General features: G+C 37.6%; 1 pseudogene; it reads left to right on the plus strand.

The window, feature by feature from the left end:
- Window positions 1-521: 521 nt before the first annotated feature.
- Window positions 522-4910, plus strand: LOC110132940 (Y-box-binding protein 1 pseudogene; annotated as a pseudogene).
- The last annotated feature ends 601 nt before the right edge of the window (window positions 4911-5511 follow it).

A 5511-nucleotide genomic window follows, 5' to 3' on the forward strand; every position in this document is an offset into this window, starting at 1 on the left:
TTATAATATTAAGGTAAAAAAACATGTATGAATTCATGAAGTCATGCATTAATATTTCTCATTATACACAGCAGAATTAAAAAAATATTATTTTTGAAAGATTGGTTTGGACCCTTGTCTGAATAACTTCCCTTGTGGCTCAGCTGGTAAAGAATCTGCTTGCAATCCTGGAGACCTGGGTTCGATCCCCAGGTTGGGAAGATCTCCTGGAGAAGGGAAAGGCTACCTACTCCAGAATTCTGGCCTGGAGAATTCCATGGACTGTGTAGTCAATGGTGTTGCAAAGAGTTGGACATGACTGAGCCACCTTCACTTTCATTTTCACTTCTGAAGAACTTCAGTTGTTAAGTACCTCATTTTTGTTATAAGCCAGGTTTTTACTGTCATTCTCAGCATATCAATAGTGACACTGTTGTCTAGGAATATTTGATGTACTTAATGGGATCCCCCACAGATAATTTCCCAACCAAAGTCAGTACTGTGGCTGGACAGACTCTTGTGGTTCTTGTTTTGAATGCAAGATGCACATCAGCAAAAAATCCATCAGGGAACTTTGGGGAAAAAAAGATATGTATTACTCAGACAGAGGTCCTGGAAGGTACATGGCACACTCAAGGGCCACATAGCAAAGTCATGAGGAAAGAGAGAGAAAGCATGCCAACCTGGAGCTCGGCCTTTATTGGTGTCCAAAAGAGGGATGCCTAAGACTTCACAGGTTCACTCTTTATTGGAGAATTTAAGCATAAGAGTGGGAATTAGAGCATGGGAAGGAAAAAGAGAGGTCACTGTCAGTAAACCTAGGTTATTCAGGGTTTTAAAAGGAAAACCTCATGGTGGGGCAGCCCAGTTTTTCATTTAGTTGAGCTATGTCACATAGCTGACAATATGTTTGAGATGGATGTCTTTGAGATGGATGCCTTGGCAATCAAAAACTTAATATCAGACACTTACATTACAATCAATAATTTTAAAAGTTTAATGTCAAGCGCTTACACTCCAGCAGTTATGTCAATGACACAGCATCACCTTTGCAAAATGGACATTAAGGACAAGGAAAAGGAAGGATATTGGTATTTTCAGAACACCTATTATTCTCTCCTCTATTCCATAATTCCTATTACCACTGGAATTCTAAATTCAACTTTGATCATGTTTGCCACTGAGAACTCTCTTTTATTGGCTTCTGATTGCCTAGAGAATAAAATTCAAACTCACCCTGATAGCATAAAATTTATACTTCAATATCATGTAATATTTTTCATTACCTAATAGTGCTTTGATTTTGATGCATTTATATTATTTTCTAGCTGTTCTGTATATCCAAAATGTCCTTCTTCCTTGTTAGCCTTGATTGAATTCAAATTAGGGGCAGATAACATTTCTATTCAAGTGTCAAGGTTTATTCAACTCTTGATGCAGAAAGAAACCCTTCGGTTATGCTATCGTAGTTTGCCATTTTTTAATACTTCTATGTTGACTTCAACATATGCTAAACTCATTATAATTTGCCATGACTATGCTTATCCTTGTCACTTGGATTGTGTGTGTATTGCAAAATGGACCACATTGCATTCATCTTTGTAACTCTGCAAACAAATATAGATTTTTGTACATAGAAGGAAATTATGTTTATCAAGTAAATGGTAAAGTTTATAATGCAATCAATTCTTACAATATGACAGGTTATAGTGTGGAATAAACTAAGACAATATTTTACTTAATCCAATTGTCCTTATAACAAAAGAAGTCTTAGTTGCCAAACCAAGGATTATAATTTCTAATATAATATTATAAGCAAAAAGTATGTTATAAAATATTCTTATAACACCAGGACATAGAACAATGTTAAAAAGATAGTACAAGCATATCTTGTTTTAATGTACTTTGCTTTATCACTCTTCATAGATAGTGCTTTTTACATAATGAAGGTTTGTGGTAACCCTTCCTCAAGTAAGTGTATAGGCACCATTTTTCCAACAGCATTATTATTTTTATTGAGGTATAGTTAATTTGCAACATTGTGTTAGTTTTCAAGTGTACAGCTAAGTAATTCAATTATACATATACCTTTTATTATACATATTCCATTTCAGAAACTTTTTCATTATAGGTTATTATGGAAAACAGCATAAGTCCCTGTGCTATACAGTAGGTCCTGTTGGCTATCTATTTTATATATAGTAGTGTATATAATCCCAAACTCCTAATTTATCCTTCCCCCTCAGCATTACCTCAGCATTAAGGTATATAAATTTTTTACACATAATGCTATTGTATACTTAATAGACTATAGTACAGTATGAACATACTTTCATATGTCCTGGGAAACCAAAAAATTTGTTTGACTCACTTTACTATACTATTTGCTTTCTTATAGTGGTCTGAAACTAAACCTATAATATCTCAGAGGCATCTACGCCTGTAGGTGATCAATGAATAATTGTAATTTACATGTGCCCTAACATAAGCTGTGAAAGTATTAGTCAGCCGTGTCTGACTCTTTGTGACCCCACAGACCGCAGGCCATCAGGTGTCTCTGTCCATGGAATTCTCCAGGCAAGAATCCTGGAATGGGTAGCCATTCCCTTCTCCAGAGGATGTTTTAGACCCAGAGATTGAACCCATGTTTCCCGTGGCTCTTGTATTGCATACAGATACTTTACAGCTAAACCACCAGGGAAGACCCAACGTAAGCTGATATAAGGGTAAAAATGAACTTTAAAAACAATAAAAGCACATGTACTTGCTGAATTGAACAATTCACCTAAGAAAAATTTATGTTTGCTAAAAGTAGTTATTTCCTCAAACATTATAATATTGAGACTATATCAGCATGATATGGGCTATAAAAATCATTCTAGATATTCCTTCTGAAAAGGGATTTAATACAAGGAATTAAATGCTTAAAACCATTGCTAGGCTTGGAAGTCAGTTGCAGAGGACCAGCATTTTTCAGATTTACTAAAGCAAATTTTCATACTGTTCATGGGGTTCTCAAGGAAAGAATACTGAAGTGGTTTGCCATTGCCTTCTCCAGTGAGCCAAGTTTTGTTAGACTGTGAGGGTCCAGGAGTCTCTGGCAGAGGCACTTACCTCACATGCTAGCAAAGTAATGCTCAAAATTCTCCAAGCCAGGCTTCAACAGCATGAACCATGAACTTCCAGATGTTCAAGCTGGATTTAGAAAAGGCAGAGGAACCAGAGGTCAAATTGCCAACATCTGTTGGATCATAGAAAAAGCAAGAGAGTTCCAGAAAAACATCTATTTCTGCTTTATTGACTATGTCAAAGCCTTTGACTGTGTGGATCACAACAAACTGTGGAAAATTCTTAAAGAGATGGGAATACCAGACCACCTGACCTGCCTCTTGAGAAACCTGTATGCAGGTCAGGAAGCAACAGTTAGAACTGGATATGGAACAACAGACTGGTTCCAAATAGGGAAAGGAGTACGTCAAGGCTGTATATTGTCACCCTGCTTATTTAACTTATATGCAGAGTACATCATGAGAAACGCTGGGCTGGAGGAAGCACAAGCTGGAATCAAGATTGCTGGGAGAAATATCAATAACCTCAGATAGGCAGATGACACCACTCTTATGGCAGAAAGTGAAGAGGAACTAAAGAGCTTCTTGATGAAAGTGAAAGAGGAGAGTGAAAAAGTTGGCTTAAAGCTCAACATTCAGAAAACTAAGATCATGGCATCTGGTCCCATCACTTCATGGGAAATAAATGGGGAAACAATGGAAACAGTGGCTGACTTTATTTTGGGGGGCTCCAAAATCACTGCAGATGGTGATTGCAGCCATGAAATTAAAAGACGCTTACTCCTTGGAAGGAAAGTTATGACCAACCTAGATGGCATATTAAAAAGCAGAGGCATTACTCTGCCAACAAAGGTCCATCTAGTCAAGGCTATGGTTTTTCCAGTGGTCATGTATGGATGTGAGAGTTGGACTATAAAGAAAGCTGAGCACTGAAGAATTGATGCTTTTGAACTGTGGTGTTGGAGAAGACTCTTGAGAGTCCCTTGGACTGCAAGGAGATCCAACCAGTCCATCCTAAAGGAGATCAGTCCTGGGTGTTCATTGGAAGGACTGATGTTGAAGCTGAAACTCCAATACTTTGGCCACCTGATGTGAAGAGCTGACTCATTTGAAAAGACCCTGATGCTGGGAAAGACTGAGGGCAGGAGGAGAAGGGGATGACAGAGGATGAGATGGTTGGATGGCATCACCAACTCTATGGACATGGGTTTGGGTAGACTCCAGGAGTTGGTGACGGACAGGCGGGACTGGTGTGCTGCGGTTCATGGCGTTGAAAATAGTCGGACATGACTGAGTAACTGAACTGAACTGAACTGAACCATTAGGGAAGTTATCCATGTCCACCCAGTTACCAGCAGAATTAGCAGAACAGTGAGAAGGAGGAAGAGAATGAGAGATCAGAGAATGCTCCTGAATGCTAGGCCCTATGGCAGGCAAAGGTTCCCACTTTAGTACATATGGAGACCCTATGGACAATGATCATCATGTTCCAACCATCCTGTGCAGGGAGAAATGATGAGGGTGCTGACAACCAGGGTGTGATAGAACAAAGTAGACCAGTGAGACAGAATAACTATGGGATTATACCTAGGACACAGTTCTACAGGGGCTCTCCTGTCCAAACACAGCCCAGAGAGGACAGCAATGAAGAAAATAAAGAAAATCAAGATGAGACCCAAGGTCAGCAACCACTTCAACCTTGGTACTGCCTCAACCTCAATTACTGATACAGATGCTCAACCAGGAGATGGGAAAGAAACAAAAGCAGCCAATCCACAAGCTAAGAATCTGTCTGCTTCCTAGACTGAGCAGGAAGGAGCTGAGTCGATGACAGTTTATCACCTCTACCATCATTTGGTTTAGTCATTCAACAAGAAGTAATTAACATGAAATTCAAGCAATTAGAAATGAACAAAATATTGGAACAGAAGATCATAAGTTCTTGCTTTTTGTCCGTTGAAAACAGATAACAAGAATTGTCTGCATTATCTATTCAGCATGGAGTTTTTATTATTTTTAGATAAAGACATTTCTTTTTGTTAATAAAAATGGTGTTTTTTTTTTTTCCCCAAAGAGTCTGGTTTTTCTTTATACAGCTTTGAAGGTTTTTTTTTTAAATTGTTTAATATTTGGTCAAGTTTTGATATCTTTTAAAACCTCATTTCTAATTTGTAATAAAAGTTTACAGCTTGATTTTTTTTAAAAAGTCAACAAACTGTAAGCACCTGTTAATAAAAGTCTTAAATAATTAAAAAGTCTTAATAATTAATACATAATAGTGGAAATTAAAGGTGATAATGTTGGGAAGTTAAAAATATATATAATTTTCAACCTAGCACACACAAACATGGAATATGTGTGTATTGGTGCATCCTTCATACAAGAAATGGAGATACAAGAGCAATGACCAAAGGGTTTGAGACCAAGGTATCTTTTGTTTAAGGAGAGATCATGAATGAATATG

Source organism: Odocoileus virginianus, unplaced genomic scaffold (genome assembly GCF_023699985.2).
Source record: "Odocoileus virginianus isolate 20LAN1187 ecotype Illinois unplaced genomic scaffold, Ovbor_1.2 Unplaced_Scaffold_2, whole genome shotgun sequence".
Classification (NCBI taxonomy): domain Eukaryota; kingdom Metazoa; phylum Chordata; class Mammalia; order Artiodactyla; family Cervidae; genus Odocoileus; species Odocoileus virginianus.